Source organism: Lampetra fluviatilis, chromosome 19 (genome assembly GCF_964198595.1).
Source record: "Lampetra fluviatilis chromosome 19, kcLamFluv1.1, whole genome shotgun sequence".
NCBI classification, from domain to species: Eukaryota; Metazoa; Chordata; class Hyperoartia; order Petromyzontiformes; family Petromyzontidae; genus Lampetra; species Lampetra fluviatilis.
In genome coordinates this window covers 371,192-393,246 of record NC_136293.1, presented here as the reverse complement: position 1 = coordinate 393,246, position 22,055 = coordinate 371,192, and the positions used below count along the sequence as shown (strand labels likewise).

At 47.4% G+C, this 22,055-nt stretch overlaps 1 protein-coding gene across 1 annotated transcript in view; it reads right to left on the bottom strand.

The window, feature by feature from the left end:
- The window catches only part of LOC144937473 (uncharacterized), a 47,654-nt gene extending 39,920 nt beyond the window's left edge, over positions 1 to 7,734 (bottom strand). The window contains exon 1 of the mRNA XM_078864717.1: positions 7,673 to 7,734. The gene's annotated coding sequence lies outside the window, so the exon portion shown is untranslated. The remainder of the gene's footprint in view (positions 1 to 7,672) is intronic.
- Between the last annotated feature and the right edge of the window lie 14,321 nt (positions 7,735 to 22,055).

Below are 22,055 nucleotides of genomic sequence, written 5' to 3'. Positions count from 1 at the left end.
TTAGAAATATTTTTAAGACCCGGGCAACGCCGGGTACTTCCCGCTAGTATAGAATAAATTATATATATATATTTCACATGCACATTAATTATACTTAATAAACAAAACACTATTGCAGGTGCATGTGTAGAGGAGTATTGTGAGTAACGAATGAAGGGGCGAGCAGAGGAAGATGCGAGCGGGTTGCCAATCAACAATGATGTAACGTCACGTGTAACGGAACGGGTCTTTGGTGAGCACCTTTGGGAACATAGGTGAAGCCGAGCTGGGGGGGGAGGAGCCACCCAAAGGGTTCTTAAGGGGAGCCCCGTGACGGAGGCGTGGTCGTCGTAGGGAGCCAGGGTAAGGATCGGCTGCAGAGGGTCTCTCCCTCCGTATCGCGGAGTGGTGTTGGCTGAACCCCCGCTCCGGGCAGATGAGTGGGAGAGCCAAGGGGATGGCCGAGGGTAGGGTCCCGTAGTATTCAGTAAGGATCGGCTGGAAGAGGGTCTCTCTCTCCTCATCGCGGAGCGGTGTTGGCTGAACCCCCGCTCCGGCCAGACAAGTGATAGAGCCCAAAGGGTAGCCGAGGGTAGGACCCAATTAGTATTCTGCGTCCGGGGTAAAGGACCAAAATACAGTGCACCTACACTGGTATGAGCATAGGATGCTGAGTGTAACAGCGTTTTATTAAACGGCAACAGCCCTTATAGAATTCCTCATCTCCGCGTGGTTCCACTGCACTACACATGAACTGTGATGTAATCATCAAGTGGATGGTTTATGTTTCACTAAAGCCCACGTAAACCACGGGCATGTACAGGGGAATTCCCGGAGCATTGGATGACGTCACAAGCTTGAGTTTTTTCAAAGGCCCACGTGACTCCCAACTCATCTGTTACGTCATCAAACGCAGTGCCGTTACCAATTACGTCATGCAGATCGAGCTTCCATTTGCGCGTGTTTTCACAATTATCTCAACATGTGAGTGGAAGTTTCCACGAAAGAATTATCCTGAAAGTTACGATGATGATAGTACAATGGTGTTTGTTACGGTCGTGTTGATTGTAGTGGTGATGGAACTGAAGCTGCTCTTTGTTTGAAGTTGATTGATGAAAGTGATGGTAATGCACAGCTGCGAATTGGCATTGTGGTAGTAGACGTGATGGTTTACTTGTTTGTGGTGGTGATGATAGTGAGAATATTTGCGATAGTGTTAGTGATGGTAATGCCGATTGTGGTGTTCATAAATGTTGTAGGTTATTACTTTAATGAATCAAAGTGTTATTTTATTTATTTTAACAAAAGCTTAAAACTAACTGACATTAATATTAATACATGCAATACATTTTTTTAGGACTTTTACAAATATCTCGGCCTCGCTGTGTGCTGCGTTGCACCGCTAGTCGAGTAGATAACCATGTGTTCAATAAACCCTCGGAGCCAGGATGACCGTCCAACTCCGATCGTCATTTATTGATTGTAACAGGTAAAACTGGTGAGAAAACACAGATACAGCATCTGTTATAATTCGGAAACACCCACACAATGAACACCACAGCATCAGAACGTTGTCTTAGATAACAATAGATCCTGGAAGGACCAGGCCCCCACATTACCCCTGAACAACTAGACAAAGGCACAAGCTGGTGCGTTGCATACAGGCACATAGTGTATTCATCCCACTGCACCCCAAATGTACAGCATTACACTTAACACTAAACTGTGGATGAGATACTTCGTCATCACTCTCAGGATCGCAACATGGGCACAAGTCTGACTCAACCTACTAAATCACCAGTAACATCCACAATAAGGAAAGTCACAGGCTTCGTTACTAACTAGGCCTCGTATTTACTACAACAACTTAACGGCACCATAAAGGCATTTACATTGCTATAACGGTCATTCCAACATTACAACAGCATTTCCAATATTATAGGAATATAAACAACTTACAGATAATGCTTCTTAAGCTCCCACAATAGACAAGTGCGGCTGTGGTCTCACTGAGATGCGATGCGTGCCGCCATCTTGACTTATCTGTGTAATGGCTGACGCCCGCGTGGTACAGTGGAAATCTAACATCGTCACTTCCTGGTCACGTGACCAACATTAGCATAAAAAAACAGGAACTTCCTGTGAACGCACGCTCCACATCTGCCGTGAGGCAAGACACTCCCCGTCTGGTATCTAGGAGATACCACCATTTATTTCCTACCTCATAAACAAGTGTATAACAACTTCAACGGGTCGACTTATTTGTCCATATCTTTGCGAGAGAGAAGTAGTACTATCTCAACTATGGGCCTGATGAAAGTTCTTGCGACACCTTGCTTCGCAATCATAACCTCGACCTTTCGAACTTTTCCATCGGCACTTGGAATCGACTTGAGGATGCGGCCCATTGGCCACTCATTCCGTTTGGCTTGGTTGTCCTTCAGTAGGACGAGGTCGCCTTCTTGGATGTCTGGTCTATTAGACTGCCACTTGTTGCGCACTTGGAGTGTCGTAAGGTACTCGTTTTTCCAGCGACGCCAGAACGTGTTCGCGAAGCTCTGCACTTGTCTCCATTGACGTCTGTAGAGGTCTGCAGTGCTGGCCTCCTCGGTAGGTGCTGTGAGCACATCTGTCTTCTGGGTAAGAAGTGTAGCAGGAGTCAAGATGAATGGTGACTCCGGGTCGGTTGAGATGGGGATCAGGGGTCTTGAGTTAATTATGGCTGAGACCTCGGCCATGAGAGTGGCCAAGACCTCGTGAGAGAGCCGTGTGGACCCGACATCACATAGCATGGAGTCGAGAATGCGTCGAGCAATCCCGATCATGCGTTCCCAGGCTCCACCCATGTGCAATGAGTGGGGAGGATTGAAGATCCATGTGCAGCCTTGGTCACTAAGGTATTTCCTGACAGAATAATCTTCGACATTCTCCGTATTGATCTTAAGCTCTTTACATGCTCCTATGAAATTGGTTCCACAATCAGAACGGAGTTGCTTGGCTGGCCCTCTGATGGTGAAGAACCTCCGGAGTGCATTTATAAAGCTCGAAGAGTCCATGGACTCGATGACTTCGATTTGCACTGCTCGTGTACTCATACAGGTGAACAGCACTGCCCAACGTTTGCTGTTCGCGAGCCCTCCTCTGGTGCGGCGGGAGATGACTGTCCACGGTCCGAACACGTCAATCCCTACAGAGGTGAAGGGAGGTTCCACACTGAGTCGATCGGCTGGGAGGTCTGCCATTTTCTGTTCTTCCTGTTTTCCACGTAGCTTGCGACACCGGATACACTTGTGGATTGTGCTGGCGATGCACCTCTTTGCTCCAACGATCCACAGCCCTGCAGATCGGATTGCTCCTTCTGTGAAGTGCCGACCTTGGTGCTTGACCTTCTCGTGGTAGTGGCGCACGAGTAAGATTGCGATGTGGCTCTGGCTTGGGATTATGAGGGGGTTTCGTTCATTCTCATCTAATTTTGCATTCCCTAGCCGACCACCGATCCTGAGCAAGTCGTCTTTGTCCATCCCGGGGTTAAGCTTCCTGAGGGTGCTGACCCTAGGAAGGTCTTCTCCCATTATGATGGCCTTGATCTCACTTGCATAAGCTGCCTGTTGCACACAGCGGAAGATTGATTTCCTTTCTCTGGAAAGCTCGTCTTCAGTGCGTGGCACTGTGCAGTAATGCCATCCATTGCAGCTACCAGTGGTGCCTCTCATCGGGCGATGGAAGCAGTCTGCGATATGCGTTAAATGTGCTATCGCTCGCACGAGCGTCGTCCATTTCGAGAAATGTTCAAAATGGTGTGGACTCAGTGGACTTCTTGGTCGCACATTTGTTACGAAAGTTGTCACTAGAGGACGAATCTCCTTGTCGGACTCGGGTTCTAAGAGTCCAAAGGTCTCCTTGGTAGTACATGGGCCAACGTCACGTCGTAACAGGAACGCTGGACCCGTCAGCCAGATGGTTTGATTCAGCAGAGATGCAGGGACGGACCTAGTTGCGAGATCTGCTGGATTCTGGTCAGTTGGAACGTAATTCCATTGCTCCGGCTGCGTCGATCTCCTGATGCGCTCCACCCGGTTGCTGATGTAGGTGTAGAACCTTCTGGTTTGGTTGTTTATGTAGCCTAGTACGACCTTACTGTCCGTGTAGAACTTGACCGCGTCCAGTTTGACGTCAAATTCGTCTAAGATCAGTTCCGCCACCTCTGTAGCAAGAATGGCTCCACACAGCTCGAGCCTTGAGATGGTATGTTCCGGTTGTGGGGCCTTGCCGTGGAACTCCTTCCAGAATTCCCACTCGGACGATAGCTCCGAGTCGAGGAACGGAGAGGCCACGGTCACAGCGACCACCGCCACGACCACCAGCAGAGCGACGAGCAGCGGCTTCACCTTAGTCTTCTTCCCGTCAGTCAGGACTGGCTTGGAGAAACGTGGAGGAACAAACTCCAACGAAGACGGTGGATGCACAAGCGAAGTCATGGTGGTTTCTTCGTAAGTCTGCACGGTACAGCCTTGACTTCTCTCGCCGAGTTCCTCTTTCAGCGTGAAGTGGTTGGGGCACGGTTTGAAGAGCGACGTGCGTCCATTCGTGAGCACACTCGTTCTGAATGTGCTAATGTGGTCTGGTTTGTGTATTCCCTTCAGACAAACGTCACCTACGATGACCCATCCTAGGTCGAGTCTCTGGGCATAGGGAGCGTCGTGAGGTCCATTGCGTTGGTTACGAACCTTGTGGACTCTCAGCATGTCCCTGCCGAGCAGAAGTAAAATCTGTGCCGCGTGATCCAATGGCGGGATGAACTCTGCTATGGGTTTCAGGTGTGGGTGGTGACGTGCAACTTCGGGCGTGGGAATCTCACTCCTGTCGTCCGGTATCTCGTTGCACTCTGTCACCGTAGGAAGGGCTAGCTTCATGGTGCTATCTATGGTTTCCACCATGAGGCCGCTCGCTCTTCTTCCCGCTGTCTCCATCAGTCCTGAGCATGTTCTGAGCGTGTATGGAAAGGAATTCCCACCTACACTTAGCTGAACTCTGACCTTGCCAAAGACCTGTTGCTCTGGTCGTCCATTATGGCGTACATCCTTACTGCCCTTTCAGGATGTCCTTTGGGATAGACTCGGACGAGGCATATCTTTGAGCAAGATCTTCCTTTGAAGCCTTCTCCACAGACTTCCGTGCATTTGGTTGTGATTGACGAAGTGAGTGCGGCGGTCTCGCCTTGCTCCCCGCCGTGCTCTGCTTCGGGATCGGAAGCCTTAGTGCTACTGGGTTTCGAGTAAAATGTGTGCAGAGCAGTTGCGTGTTTGTCGCTGCCACATTCCTCGCACTTGATATCTGCCTTGCAATTCCTTGCAAGGTGGTTAGTAGAAGCACAGCATTTGAAGCACACTCCAAATTCTTTCAGCATGTTCTTCCGCTCTTCCAATGGCTTCCTCCTGAACTCACGGCATTTCTGGAGGGAGTGAGGTTTATCATGCAATGGGCATTGCTTCTCTGGATCCTCTATCTTTTTCTTTGTGGTGGTTGCCTGGACGGAGTTTGCGAATGTCGCAGGAGAGACCTCAGCTTTCTTTAGAGCCTAGTCTCCATTGGTGTTGGACCAGATGACGCCAATAGGCGTACAACTCAAAGACAGTGCACTATCAGAGTATTGAGAGCTCGGGGTAAGCATTTACACTATGAGATCTCCTTTACCAGTGGAAAATATTGTAATAGGTTTTTACCAATGGAGACTAGGCTCTCAAGAAAGCTGTCTCGGGTGTGGACCAATCAACTTCAAGGACAGTGCATATCATTATCATCATCAGAGTTGTTTCTTTTTGTTTGCATTTTGACTTCTTGTGTTGAGGTTATTGCAAACATGATGCCTTGTATAAAGGTGTCAGATTTTGTACCAGTTAAAAGGGTAAAAACCTACTGTTAGCAAGCGCCTATGAAACGCCGACATGGCACACGATGGGGGTCGGTGGCCAGCACCACACCCGTCTGCTTTTGTCTACCTAGTGGCGATGTGTACACACCACACCAGGTACTCATTTAAGGTTGAGTCGACCTAGGGGAGGCCCAGAACTGGTTTAGATAATCCTAACTGGTGTTGGCCGTCAGTGGGAATCAAACTTGGGTAGATGGGTTTGTAGCGCAGCGGCGCTACCTGCAACACTACCACTACTCCACTTGTCGATACCACACACACACATCCGGAGCTAATCCTTAAATGGTTATACAGCTTAATTAAAACCCGAAACATGGAGCCCAAAACGGGTCTCTTTTTTTGAAATGATTCATTATTTTCTTTATTGTTTTGTGATTGGAATTGTGGCTGTGTGTTTATTACACTGTTATGTGTATGTATGACTAATCGTGTGTGTCTTTGCATGTGTGCATGTGTGTGTCCGTGCAGAAGTCTTAGATAGATTCAAAGACAGAATGACAGAATTGGAACGTGAAGAAATCATGGAATTCAATGAAGTTTTTTATTTTAAGATTCGTACGACAAATGTCCCTTTGAATGAGGGCTGCGATGACTTCCAAAACCACTACTTAACGGTAGCGCATGTTCATTCCAACTAATCCTACATCCCATCACAAACCACAACATACCTACATAAATGTGTACACTGTACTTGATTAATTGCTCGGGATCTTCTGTGTGAAGAACGCTGAAAATGTAAATCTACCCAACCTGGTTTGGGCCATTTCAGAAATGCTGTCCTGGTGTTACAAACCAACTGTATTTTGTCTCGAATTAAAATATTCTGGCCTAATTCTCAAATCAGGATACGAGCAAATGGTGGGGTCCACCTGAGTAGTGGGTGGGATTGGCAGAGAGTGGGTGGGGCCTATGAGGAGCATGCAGGCCGAACAAAACGTGAACGGGACTGAAGGGAGGGAGGGCTTGACATTCCATGGCTTTAATCTTGGTGGCCTCAGACAATGATTCATAAACACGGATGAGGGACATTCTATGAGTCACGCTTTGCATCGAGTGGTTTCTAGTGTGGGGCAAAGAGGCAATTGGCAGAAACATCAGAGAAAGTTGTGTGATGTAATAGCAGTGACTAATAAATGAGCACTTGATTGAACTGTTTTTTTAAACTGAGTCACGATTGAGCACTGAATGAAGGCACTGATTGTGTACTTAACTCTTCTGTTATTTTGTTACAGATCAAGGATGACCACTTGCTGTACCGCTACCAAGTACTGGATTTACTTGGGATGGGGGTCTCTGGACAGGTTCTCCGATGTCTGGATTGGCACTGATCTGCACTATAATCTCAGAGACTCATTTTAAATTCTGAGCCATAGAAAACACTCGCAAATTTAGCTCAAAAAGAGTAGCAGTTCAGGCAATTGTCCATGTCATTCAGGCCTAAATAAATGCTCGCAAACAGCATTTTACCTCAGTCAATGCGTCTATTTGAGCGCTACTTATGTGTTGTCAGTTCTGAGCCAGTGGTAGAAAGATCCACATTCACCTGATGGATAATGATGGCTAGAATGACCAACTTTAATGTCCTATGAAATTTTATATTTTTGTGGAGTTAAATATCTAAGCGAGCAAACAAAGTGAATTATCATCATTCTCAATCAGTTATGTCCATGTTTGTGGTGCGCAGTATTCGGACATTTCGGAACATGGCTGTACATGGCTCCAGAGATGCTCCAAGTCACCTGCTCCGTGGACATGTGGTACCTGGGCTGCGTGATCGCCGAGCTCGCCATTGGGTTTCCACTCTTCATGGACCAAAGTCTTCAACTTGCCCATTTCATTAAGGTACCTGAAATGTGCAACAATATAAGGCAATTCTTTTTTAATTAAAATTGCAACCAAGAGCAGAGCCTAATTCTAGTTGAAGCGGCTCAAGAACCTGCTCACAACGACGATGCCGAGTGATGGTCCATTAGTCCCTAACAACGAGACAGGATGTTTGCCATGAATTACAATGCACGGTCCCAGTAATCTCTGGGGCAATCATACTTTTGGCCTCATTCCGTGGAATCTCTTTCATCTGACAGGCAATAATTTCACACCCACACACATGATGGGATTTGGGCTTGATAATAGCTACTCTTGGGAATATTAGGGTTCATTGTCATCCCCGAGGTTCATAAAGCCACAGGAAGGGGCAATATTTGTAGATTAAATGCCAAATCAAGATTAATATTTTAATGTTAGTGGTGTATAATCCTCTCTCGAGAAACGGTGCCTTAATGCGGCGAGAGAGTTTGTGTACGTCTGAGAAGCTGATCGCTATACCGTCGAGAGCCTAGTGCTCTCAGAAGCGTCACCCAAGGCGGGAAGACTTCAGTGGAGACGTCAGACAAAACCTGTTTCGAAAGGTCCCCACATGACCTTTTCAAATAAATTGTGATCCAAGAAAGCAACGGGAAACTACTTGGATTATTTCTCCCTTGAAAACTTCAATGATGACAAGCAAAATCAACAAATGCCCTGAGTATCGGCGTCCTTTAAATAGGACAGGGGTGCTAAGAATCTCCGAGCTTGTGTCAAAGAACCCTTTCAACGTAGCAACTTGGAACGTTAGAAGTTTACTTCAAGCAGGAAAACTAGCCAATGTCATACAAGAAATGGATCGACTTAAAATCAACATAATCGGTCTAAGCGAAACTAAATGGCCTGGAACAAAAAAGTTTATATCGAGCGAACACCACATCTTCTTCTCCGGAGGAGAAGAAAACACCAAACAAACATACGGTGTCGCCTTTATAGTACACAAGAAATTAGCGAATAAAGTCAACAACTTTACCCCAGTATCAGAACGAATAGCACTACTACAATTAGCAGGCAACAAAGTCAACGTGAACATTCTACAGGTTTATGCTCCAACAGCAGATAAACAAGATCATGAAATCGAATCGTTCTATGAGCAACTAACCAACACGCTGAAGCCGTTGAAGAAGAAAGACATCACTATAATCCTCGGCGATTTCAACGCCAAGGTTGGCCACGGTCGAATGCAGAACATTGTCGGAGAACACGGACTAGGAACAAGGAATGAACGAGGCGACAGACTGGTTCAATTCTGCCAAGAAGAGCGTTTCAGTATTGCTAACACGTGGTTCCAATTACCACCTCGACGACTGTACACGTGGACCTCGCCGCAAGACTCCGACAACAACATCGTCAGGAACCAAATCGATTATATCCTAATTAACATCAGGTTTAAGTCCAGTGTGATTACAGCAAAAACCTACCCTGGAGCCGATATATCGTCAGATCATAACCCAGTAACAGCTACAATAAGACTCAAATTGCGATCAATACAATGTACAAAGACGAGACGAGCAGACCTGGAGAAACTGAAGAACAGCGCCGATAAAAGACAAGTACAGCAACATCTCAACGATAGCATCCGCTCAATAACAACAGAAACAGCAGATGTTCAGGAGTACTGGCGCTCGTTCAAACAATGCATCACAGAAACAACAGAAGTCATGCTGGGACATCAGCCACCGAAAAAGAAACAACGATGGATGACACATTGTATTCTCGATCTAATGAGCAAACGAAGAATGTACAAAAATAACAACTTGGAGAAGTACAAACAAATGCAACAGAAGATCAGAGAAGCAATCCGACAGGCAGAAGAAAAGTGGATGGAAGAACCATGCGCCGAGATTGAAGAACTAATTAAAAAACATGACAATTTTACTCTGCACAAGAAGCTCAAAGAAGCTGGTAACATCTACAGACCAGCCCCAAAAGCTACCTTGTATGCGGACAACAACCAACCAATCCTAAATAAACAAGAAAAAATGGACACCTGGACAAACTATATACACAAGCTCTATGGCGCCGCGAGAACACCTGCAGAAAAAGACCAACAGATGTCGAAAGACGCTCTAGACATTTTAACATCAGAAGTAGAACATGCAATCAAAACAGCTAAGTCAGGCAAAGCGTGCGGGCCCGACACAATCCATGTAGAATTGCTCAAACTATTAGACAGTAACAACATACGACAACTGACTAATTGGTACAATCAAATATACAATGGCAATAAAATTCCATCCGACTGGCTACAATCCATCTTTGTGGCCATACCAAAGAAAGCAACAAGCCGGAAATGCGAGGACTACAGACTGATAAGCTTGATGAGCCACGTGCTGAAAGTCTTCCTGAAGGTGATCCAACAGCGCATATGCTCCACATGCGAAAATGCATTGAAGAACACACAGTTTGGCTTCTGCAAAGGACTAGGCACAAGAGAAGCAATCTTCTGTCTACAGATACTACTACAGCGATGCTACGAACATCAGAAAGAAGTGTACATCTGCTTCATAGATTACGAGAAAGCCTTTGACTCAGTCGACCACGACCGACTAGCAGCTCTATTAAAACAACTGGGACTAGATAAAAACGACATCAACTTCATCGTTGCTCTTTATTGGAAGCAAACAGCCCAACTCCGATATGACAACGAATTGACAGACCCAACACCAATACAAAAAGGTGTACGACAAGGCTGCCCACTTTCACCCAGTCTTTTCAACATCTACTCGGAGCAGATTTTTGATCGAACACTAGCAGATAAAAACATTGGTATTAAAGTCAATGGACAATACATCAACAACATCAGGTATGCCGACGACACTGCACTGCTGGCCGATTCGGAACAAGACCTACAACAAATCTTGGATGAGGTTGCCACAGAGAGTCAAATATGGGGCTTACGAATTAATAAAAAGAAAACAAAGGTTATGAAGGTCAGCCGAACTACAAGCGAAATAACAATCAAGCTTGGCAGCGAAAATTGGAACAAGTACACCGATTTAAATACCTTGGTGTAATCATTGACGATCAGTTGAACCATGAAGTCGAAATCAAGAGCAGAATTGAACAAGCAAGGCAAGCATTTATTAAATGGAAAACACTCCTTGCAGACCGCAACTTGAGTACATCACTGAAACTGCGCACACTGAAATGCTACATCTGGTCAATTTTGCTGTACGGAGTAGAGACGTGGACACTGACAACAACAGCAACAAAAAGGCTCGAAGATTTTGAGATGTGGCTGTATCGAAGAATGCTGAAAACCCCATGGACAGCCAAAACCACCAATACACAAGTTCTGCAAGATATGGGCACTGACAGGCAACTGCTGAAGACCATCATTAGCAGGAAGTGTTACTACCTAGGCCACATTGCCCGAAACGACCACAAATACCAGCTATTAAAGCAAATCCTGGAAGGAAAAATCGAAGGGAAAAAACGACCAGGACGGCCAAAAACGACATGGCTCAGTAACATCAAAACATGGCTACAATTAACAACAGCAGCACAAACTCTACACGCCGTGCTAGACCGGGACCAATATAATCGTGAAGTCGCACACGCCGTTAGGCAGCACTAAAGAAGAAGAAGGTGTATAATCATGTGCAGTCCTTGGTAATACATGTTTCCGTTTATAGACTTTTAAATGAAAGTATGTATTTTTACTGTGCAGACAATCCAATGACCTAACCCACGTATATTCATATCGCTTTTAATTTTGCGCAGATCATTGGCCTCCCACCAATGTCTCTCATCCAGGCAGCAACTCGAAAGAAAATTTGCATCGGTGAGTGGAGGGGAGGTTGCTATTTCTGTTGTCCCTCATTGTTGAGGCAAGCATCGTTCTAACGTATTCGTAAATCTCAAAACTAAATTTATTGCGACTCCTTTTCTCTCCAACACAGATGACAATGGGTGCCCCATTGTGAACGGCAAGAAGGTCGAGTCAAGCATCTTACCTCTTGAGAAAAAGCTTGGGACGAACGGAGAGTTCGTCGATTTTATCCAAGCATGCCTTCAGTAAGATAAACCTCTATTGTCTACATTTTTAATGAATAATGATGTTCGTGATAACCATCAGGACTCTCTGAAAAAGGTGCACGTGACTAAGAGCGACGTTTTCCTGAGAAAGAGGTTTGTGTCAAATCCGGGCTACATTACATGCCTTGTGCCTGCTCACATTCCTTAGCACGATGAAGTATACGGTTGGTAATTAATTGTATGTGCCACACCTCCACTCCGTGATTAGAGGAAATGGGCCCTGATGCTTCCTCGTTCATGTCTTGGCAGGTGGGATTCCGCACGCCGGCTCACCCCTGAGAAGGGTTTGGAGCACAAGTGGCTTCAGGGGAGCACCAAGGCCAAAAACCTTACTCTGATCAACCCAGAGTCCACCTCACCGCCAGCCATGTGCAAGCTCGCTCCGATGCCTACGCGTGATAAGCAGGATGCTGTGGACGCATCTGCTGAAGTTGAGCAGGTTGCAGAGGTGGCGTGTGAAAGCGAGTCGGTGAGGCACTTCGAGCAGAGCTTGGGTGATGCTGCTGGGTCAGAGCTCAAGGAAGAATATATGTCAGCCAAAAGCAACATGTGAGTCTCCACATGCAGGTGCATCTTGAAGAATATTTGTATAGGTTAAGTTCTTGTTAAATGACGATGAGGATAAATAAGTTCAGTCTTCCTCCCTGCATATACTCTCCACTTCAGCAACTCTTCATTCTTTCTGCTGTAAACATGGTATAGAACTCTTCTCAGCCACCTTTGTTGTCGACTCCATGCTCCTGCTCAATTCTAAGCTCCAGATCTTTCTCTTCTATTTCTTTGACAATAAATTATTTGACTATAAAAATGTAAAGTCCTCTTTACCAAGAACCCTCGTGTCCCAATGTTTCGTAAAGCATTTTCAGATGCTCCTGCAACTACTTGATGTAAATACATTGAAATTGTAAAGTATAATTAAAATGCAAATCAATTTATACCATTTTTGACATGCGTTTTTCTGGATTTTTTTGTTGTTATTCTGTCTCTCACTGTTCAAATAAACCTACCATTAAAATTATAGACTGATCATTTCTTCGTCAGTGGGCAAACGTACAAAATCAGCAGGGGATCAAATACTTTTTTCCCTCACTGTACTATATATATCTACTTTTTAAATGAAAACATTCAAACGAACAGATCTATAACGAATCAGCACTGTATGGGGTAGCGCTAAATGGGGTATGCGTGTACTGTTCTCCCGAGATGATCAGTGTAAGAATTGCTAGTGTTGACTGGGTGCATCATCAACTCATTGCATCTCTTAAAAAGTCGCTATTATAATAAAGCCATATTTAAAGAGTATAAAGGTATGACATTGACGTGTAAATGTTCAGTAGTGTGAGAATGATTGAGTAGTGTGAAAAGTGTGCAAAGCTGCGCAATGAACCCGACGACCCCGCTTACATTCCCACTTAAGGCCAACACCAGTAACGATAATCTGAACCGGTTCTGGGCCTCCTCTAGGTCACACTCAGCCTCAAACGAGTACCTGGTGCGATGTGTAAACATTGCACCAGGTGGCGCTGGCCATCGAGCACCCCGTGTGCCGTCCCGGTCTTCATAGGTGCTTGCTAACAGCAATTGTCCCAACAGTCTGTAAGAGGCTTCACGGGGGATCTTTGGTGCCGCGTTGCCTTTCTCACCTGGTACACAGGAGGGCGTGGGTTCAATCTCGACTCTAACGCCTCTATATTTGTACTCTTAGTTCTTTCGGAAAAGTCACGTATGTAAAAATTGAAATTAAAATTAATAAAAATAAAATAAAATAAAAAATAAAATCACGACGTTTCGGAGACAACACAAGTCTCCGTCATCAGGTGGGACCGTCACAGCCAGATTTGCTGCACTTGATGCAGCAAAATTTCATTTTTTACCTACGTGACTTTATCGAAAGAACTAAGAGCATGAATCCTTGCAGTCACGAAAGCTTCAAATCTAGAATCTATATTTGTAGTTTGCATGTTTTCCCCGTGGTCCCATGGATTTTTATCGGGGTGCTTCAGTTTTTCCCTTCACATTTAGAAACATGCGTTTAGAGTATTTTTGCTGCTACAAATTTTCACGTGATAAGCTACTTCAATGAGCTTTCATTTTTGGCCAGATCGCTTCTGAAAGAAAGCTATATATTTCAGTGGGCCTTACCTGGTAAAATAAAAAAAAATAGTTAAAGGCATAGACCATGCACCATTAAGTGGCCAGTGTGGCCACTTAATGCACCTCGCTCCCGCCGATCCTCATGGATGGATCACGTGGTACGCAGAGATAGGAGAGGTGGGGAGCACGTGTGCGTGGCCTCAGAGCAAGTGGTGTGACAAACCGAAAGGTGTTGAGGCTGTTTTCCAGGCCGCCCTGAACACTGATAAAACTACCATGTGCAAGTAAAGTAAGAAGGTTGGAAAGCTAAATGGACTTAAAAAAAAACTCACAAACACCTTGTGAAAGACCCAACGCAGAAGATCCCTGGGTTTGATCTTCTAAAAAGCTCATCGTCACCCTAAACCGCATCCAGACAAACCATGGTGTGAAGGCCATTTTCCAGTTCACCTTTAAAGCTGTTAAAACTACTGTGCACAAGTAAAATAGCATCGAATGGCGAACTAGAAACCATTCCCGCCGAAATCAGTTTAATTCAAAAGGAGCGCCGCCTGAATGAGGTGAATTAAGCAACATAGCAAGAGCCTGGAACAAGGCCGGCACAAGGCCGGGATCTTGCTATGTCCATCCCTCAGGGTGATTGGAGCCAAAAACAGTCCACTGGACCTCTTATATTCTTCAGAGATCCAGGCGGTACCGGTCCATCTCCTGACAGAGCAGTGGCAGCCTCTCATACGCAGCAAGAGTTTGAACATTTCACATGGCCAACTGCAGTGATCTGTTTCTCAAGAGACCCTGAGAGGGGAGTTTAGTCTGGCTCCGCTAAATGGGGTATGGCCAGAAGGTGTCATTAATTTTTTTTTAGTGTTTCCACTATTGCATTTGGTAGAAAATAGTACCAAGTGGAGAGGTTTCCAGCCCCTCGCAAGCACTAACCTAACTACATACCTACACACAACCTGCACCACCAGCACCATTGCCAATGCATACACACAGCCTTCACCCACGAGCACCAATGGGTGGGAGAGTGAGTGGGTGGTTGGGTTGGTTAGTGAGTTTGTGAGTGAGATAGTGTAGGAGGTTGAAGATGTGAGTAGATGAGTGTGGGAGGTTGAGGGGGTGAGTGGATGGGTGAGTGAATGGTTGTTTGAGAGGGTGAGTTAGTGAGTGGTTGGGTGAGTGTGGGAGGTTGAGTGGGTGAGTGTGTGGACGAGTGAGGGGGTGAGTGAGGGGGTGGGCGGCGGCGGCGGGAGTTGCTGGTCGAGCTCCCAGCCTCAAGGAGCGACACGAGTGAGGACCAGGGGATCTTCACTGGAAGTAGGAGTTGAGGGCTGTCTCCAACTCTACATAATAGATATCGTACAGGGAAACATTAGGTGACGGTATTATTATTGTTACAGTATATGTTTCCAGCGACCGACCTGGGGAGTGAACCAGGGCCGGTGGGACGTCTGGGACCACAAGAGGCATGCCAGGAGCGTCAGGAGCAGGGGAGCAATCGAGCTGCAGCCTGGCACTGGCCGAGAGCGAAGTCGGTTGCCATCGGGTTACCGCGGTGGCCGCTTGGGCTGACCACGGACATCTCCCACTGTCCGAGGACAGGAACACTGTGAAGCAGAGTTTCAGAGGGGAGGGGGGAACCCTGGAAGAGGGGTACTCTGTGAAGCAGAGTGGCAGAGGGGAGGTAGGCGACCCCCCCTCCCCCCCCCCAAATCTTGTGTGTGTGTCTCGGGGAAGCGGTAGGGACCTTCAGTGTGAGTGGATGTGTGTGGGTGATCTTGTATTGATTCTAATTCGGTTGATGTTATTTGTGGTAGCTTGCTCCACGGCTGTAACTCCTCTGCCTGGGGTGGTCGGTGTAGGCTCGGGGAGTAATACAAAGCTGACATGGCTAACAGCCAGGACTCTGAGTGGTCGAACACCAGCGCAACTCGATACACCCCAACCGTCAGCCCTCCTGATTGGGCAAGGTGACTGGTGGGTTAGTGCATAAGTGGGTGGATGAGTGGGTGGGTTAGAGATTGAGTGTGTGGATCGGTAAGTCGGTGGTTGTGTGGGTGGGTGGATGGATCGGTGGGTGGTTGAGTTAGTGGGTGGTTTAATTGGTGAGTGTGGAATGTTGAGGGGATGAGTGGATGAGTGAGTGGTTGAATGAGAAGGTGAGTTTGTGACTGAGTGGGTTACTATGGGAGCTTGAGTGTGTGTGTGTGGCTGAATAAGTGAGTCGGTGGGTTGGTTTTAGCCGGGCGGCTAAAATACAGCAAGTTGGCACAGTCAGGGGCACAGGTGGTGCATCTGCCAGTCATCTCAGTCAACCCATGGCACCTGGGTCTGTCCTGCCTGCGGGCGTTCGACATTTTAACGTGGGCTTAAAGTTCCCAAACCCTGTCACAAGCGCCTTGGCGAAGTCACCGCCACTTAGTGACGAATGGCGTTTGTTGTTTTTGGGTGGTTAAGTGAGTGGGTGGATGTCTGAGTGGGTGGTAGGGTGAGTGAGTGACTCGTGTGGGGGAAGGGGAGTCACATGCGCCCCTCCCTTGCTCTTAAGAGGCCAGTGTGTTGTTACTTGTGTAGTTAATGTGTAGTTTGTGTTTTTTTGTGAGTGGATCAGTGCATGAGTGGGTGGGATAGGAGATTGAGTGCGTGGATGGGCGAGTGGGTGGGTGTGTGAATGGATGGGCGAGTAGGTGGGTGTGTGAGTAGGTGGTTGAGTGGGTAGGTGGATGGTGAGTTGGTAAGTGAGTTAGTGGGCAGGTAAGTGAGTGAGTTAGTGAATCACGTGGGGGAGTCACCCTACCACCCCTTGCTCTTAACACACTAGTATGTTGGTACAACACACATAACAGAGGGATAACATAATCTCTACTAACTCGCCCAAGTACTCACCCACCCACTCACTTTACAGAACAAGGGGAGAACATAAAACTTCACTCATTTACTGACCCAGTCACCCACCCACTCCCCCATCCACACTCTCACCCATTCCCTCACACTGTTAAAAAGGGGGAGACCATGCAAACTACACTCTCTCATTACCATAGTGGTTGTACCCGGCTCACTGCACTTTGAGACACGGGAAGTGTCGAAGGCACGCTGCTGGGAAGGAGGTCGTGGGACAGACCCATGTGCCATGGGTTGACTGCTGTGCCAGTCTAGGTGCAGGTCAGAGGAGGGACCTCGGCACCATGGGTTGATGTACTGTACCAAGCTAGATGCAGGTGACATAACCGCATACACGCACATCAGCTCGGATACGGTTCCTCCTCGATGCCCATTAATGGGAAGGGAGTTTTAGACTGATGCCGAACTTGAAGCGTGCCAGGAAGAGGTGGGCCTTACCATGAGCCCCACCAAAACAGATCACTTGTCTGGATATTTTACGTCATCACACACTCCACCCCTCCGACTCCTCTTGAGTTATGGCAGTTGTGTTGTGCATTGTGCCTTTGACCGGCTCCAGTTTGGCAGCTTGGTAGCAGAGGTTTCACTTTTAATCAATCGAGTAGCGTTCCCGTTTAATCGGCTGTGTAACACTGTGTGGAAGCTTCAGGTCTTCCTGGCCATAGTTATACCCTCCCTCCGAGCTCTGCCTTCCCTAAATGAACCATATTCCGCCCTTTTTCCGGCGTAAAAAATGCAACATAGAAAGAAAACATTGCAATGACCACACAGAAAGCAATGCCCTCAATGTTTAACCATTTATTTACAGAGTTTGGACCCAAATAAAGAATATTTACAATAGTCGGACGGAGTCCCCGTGTTTGTGTGTTGTGTTTCAGTTGGGGGGGGGGGTCACACGGGGTGCCTCGTTCATCAAGGGCAAGTCAGGTGCCTCGTTCATCAAGGGCATTGTTGTATATATAGGCCTTTTTTCAAACCAAAAATGTATATTAAGAATACTTCTGCCAATATGTTTATATATATAATCAATCGGGGTGTAGCATGAGGCACAAACAAAAAATGTAACACCCCCCCCCCACGAGCAGCCGCCTTTCACACTCGGGGCCAGAGAGCCGGAGATGCGCCATGAAAAGTAATAAAAACCAGGCGTTGCCAACTTCCCGGGCAAAGAAAACCAAACAGGCAAGTTTTTTTAGGTTATTTTAGTTAACGGTAAAAGTTGAAACTCAGCAAAAAGAACAATTCGACGATATAGACTGCAGTCTATATTAGTGGCTTCATTATTACTTATTTTATTTCACCCTTATTCAACTCATATATTATTTTGTATTGTATCTTTCTATCTATGTAACTTCACCAAATGAACACACATGAAACAAACCCAAGCCACTAATAAGAAGACTAATTATAAGAGTGCATGAACCATTAGCTGATCGTGAAGACATTGGTGCTCATTGAGTGATATGAATATGGTCGTTTATAAGTACATTAGTCGTTATTTTTCTTTTTAATCGCATAAAATTACCAATAGATTCATCGATGTAAACTTGACGTTTGAAATCTTCGTTATGAATCTACATGCTCACAGGGAGAATATTGTGTTAAACCTTCATTTGATCACGGAATCTTGTCCACGAATTCATTGAAGCCTTAGCCAAAAGATAAGCATCTGCGTAAGCAGGCATACACTGCTGCACACCATTGTTCCAAAACATTTCGTTAATTGTATAATTATGCCGATGAATCTATTGACGTATACTTTTGCCTTCGGGATAAAATAAAATAAAAAATATCATTTGCCTTTCGTATGAATATCGTCACATGCATGTTTAAGGACTTTTTCCTATCGCCGTATATGCTCGCATTACTCTGAGGAATTAATCAATTGTTCGGTTACCCAGTTGAACAACGTGATCATTGAGGGTTAAATGTACGGATCAATGAGGAGAACATCCCCAGTGGTACTGTTGACAATTCCAAGCATAAGAGTTCACATATTAGTGTTATGTTTTTGTTTAGAAATTAAAATTGCTTAACACAGAAGTGTCTGAGTGGTTCCTTCCTGAGTTCATGCATAATAATCTTAATTATAAGAACTGTATCTTGCGGTGAGATTTGAATTTGGAGACCTGACATAAACACATTAAGACATAATCAGTAAATGTTAAAGCGAGAATAATTGTATTATCCCGATTGATAATACGACTCTAGACAACGAAGCCAAGCCTAATTATAATAACTGCATACATTAGTAATCGCATACATGTGCATAACGTAATACGATTACCTCCATAGTTAGCATAATTTATGCCCATAATTACACACATTAGCATATTTTCCGATTATAACATATTTTTTAAATCTTCATTGAATTTCTATTATTTTTATTAATTTTTCAAGATCCAACATATACAACAGCATGTCAGGTGCCTCGTTCATCAAGGGCAAGGCAGGTGCCTCGTTCATCAAGGACATGGCAGGTGTCTCGTGCATCAAGGGCAAGGCAGGTGCCTTGTTCATCAAGGGCATGTCAGGTGCCTCGTTCATCAAGGGCAAGGCAGGTGCCTTGTTCATCAAGGGCATGTCAGGTGCCTCGTTCATCAAGGGCAAGGCAGGTGCCTCGTTCATCAAGGACATGGCAGGTGCCTCGTGCATCAAGGGCAAGGCAGGTGCCTCGTTCATCAAGGGCATGGCAGGTGCCTCGTTCATCAAGGGCAAGGCAGGTGCCTCGTTCATCAAGGGCAAGGCAGGTACCTCGTTCATCAAGGGCATGGCAGGTGCCTCGTGCATCAAGGGCAAGGCAGGTGCCTCGTTCATCAAGGGCAAGGCAGGTGCCTCGTTCATCAAGGACATGGCAGGTGCCTCGTGCATCAAGGGCAAGGCAGGTGCCTTGTTCATCAAGGGCATGTCAGGTGCCTCGTTCATCAAGGGCAAGGCAGGTGCCTCGTTCATCAAGGGCATGTCAGGTGCCTCGTTCATCAAGGGCAAGGCAGGTGCCTCGTTCATCAAGGGCATGGCAGGTGCCTTGCTCATCAAGGGCATGTCAGGTGCCTCGTTCATCAAGGGCAAGGCAGGTGCCTCGTTCATTAAGGGCATGTCAGGAGCCTCGTTCATCAAGGGCAAGGCAGGTGCCTCGTTCATCAAGGGCATGTCAGGTGCTTCGTTCATCAAGGGCAAGGCAGGTGCCTCGTTCATCAAGGGCATGTCAGGAGCCTCGTTCATCAAGGGCATGTCAGGTGCCTCGTTCATCAAGGGCAAGGCAGGTGCCTCGTTCATCAAGGACATGGCAGGTGCCTCGTTCATCAAGGGCAAGGCAGGTGCCTCGTTCATCAAGGGAATGTCAGGTGCCTCGTTCATCAAGGGCATGGCAGGTGCCTCGTTCATCAAGGGCATGTCAGGTGCCTCGTTCATCAAGGGCAAGGCAGGTGCCTCGTTCATCAAGGGCAAGGCAGGTGCCTCGTTCATCAAGAGCATAGCAGGTGCCTCGTTCATCAAGGGCAAGGCAGGTGCCTCGTTCATCAAGGGCAAGGCAGGTGCCTCGTTCATCAAGGGCAAGGCAGGTGCCTCGTTCATCAAGGGCAAGGCAGGTGCCTCGTTCATCAAGGGCAAGGCAGGTGCCTCGTTCATCAAGGGCAAGGCAGGTGCCTCGTTCATCAAGGGCATGGCAGGTGCCTTGCTCATCAAGGGCATGTCAGGTGCCTCGTTCATCAAGGGCAAGGCAGGTGCCTCGTTCATTAAGGGCATGTCAGGTGCCTCGTTCATCAAGGGCAAGGCAGGTGCCTCGTTCATCAAGGGCATGTCAGGTGCTTCGTTCATCAAGGGCAAGGCAGGTGCCTCGTTCATCAAGGGCATGGCAGGTGCCTTGTTCATCAAGGGCATGTCAGGAGCCTCGTTCATCAAGGGCATGTCAGGTGCCTCGTTCATCAAGGGCATGTCAGGTGCTTCGTTCATCAAGGGCAAGGCATTTGCCTCGTTCATCAAGGGCATGGCAGGTGCCTCGTTCATCAAGGGCAAGGCAGGTGCCTCGTGCATCAAGGGCATGGCAGGTGCCTCGTGCATCAAGGGCAAGGCAGGTGCCTCGTTCATCAAGGGCATGGCAGGTGCCTCGTGCATCAAGGGCAAGGCAGGTGCCTCGTTCATCAAGGGCATGGCAGGTGCCTCATTCATCAAGGGCATTGCAGGTGCCTCGTTCATCAAGGGCAAGGCAGGTGCCTCGTGCATCAAGGGCATGGCAGGTGCCTCGTTCATCAAGGGCAAGGCAGGTGCCTCGTGCATCAAGGGCATGGCAGGTGCCTCGTGCATCAAGGGCAAGGCAGGTGCCTCGTTCATCAAGGGCATGGCAGGTGCCTCGTGCATCAAGGGCATTGCAGGTGCCTCGTTCATTAAGGGCAAGGAAGGTGCCTCGTTCATCAAGGGCAAGGCAGGTGCCTCGTTCAACAAGGGCATGGCAGGTGCCTCGTTCATCAAGGGCATGGCAGGTGCCTCGTTCATCAAGGGCATGGCAGGTGCCTCGTTCATCAAGGGCAAGGCAGGTGCCTCGTTCATCAAGGGCATGGCAGGTGCCTCGTTCATCAAGGGTAAGGCAGGTGCCTCGTTCATCAAGGGCAAGGCAGGTGCCTCGTTCATCAAGGGCAAGGCAGGTGCCTCGTTCATCAAGGGCATGGCAGGTGCCTCGTGCATCAAGGGCATTGCAGGTGCCTCGTTCACCAAGGGCAAGGAAGGTGCCTCGTTCATCAAGGGCAAGGCAGGTGCCTTGTTCATCAAGGGCATGGCAGGTGCCTCGTGCATCAAGGGCATGGCAGGTGCCTCGTTCACCAAGGGCAAGGAAGGTGCCTCGTTCATCAAGGGCAAGGCAGGTGCCTTGTTCATCAAGGGCATGGCAGGTGCCTTGTTCATCAAGGGCATGGCAGGTGCCTCGTGCATCAAGGGCAAGGAAGGTGCCTCGTTCATCAAGGGCAAGGCAGGTGCCTTGTTCATCAAGGGCATGGCAGGTGCCTCGTGCATCAAGGGCAAGGCAGGTGCCTTGTTCATCAAGGGCATGGCAGGTGCCTTGTTCATCAAGGGCAAGGCAGGTGCCTTGTTCATCAAGGGCAAGGAAGGTGCCTCGTTCATCAAGGGCAAGGCAGGTGCCTTGTTCATCAAGGGCATGGCAGGTGCCTCGTGCATCAAGGGCATGGCAGGTGCCTCGTGCATCAAGGGCATGGCAGGTGCCTCGTGCATCAAGGGCATGGCAGGTGCCTTGTTC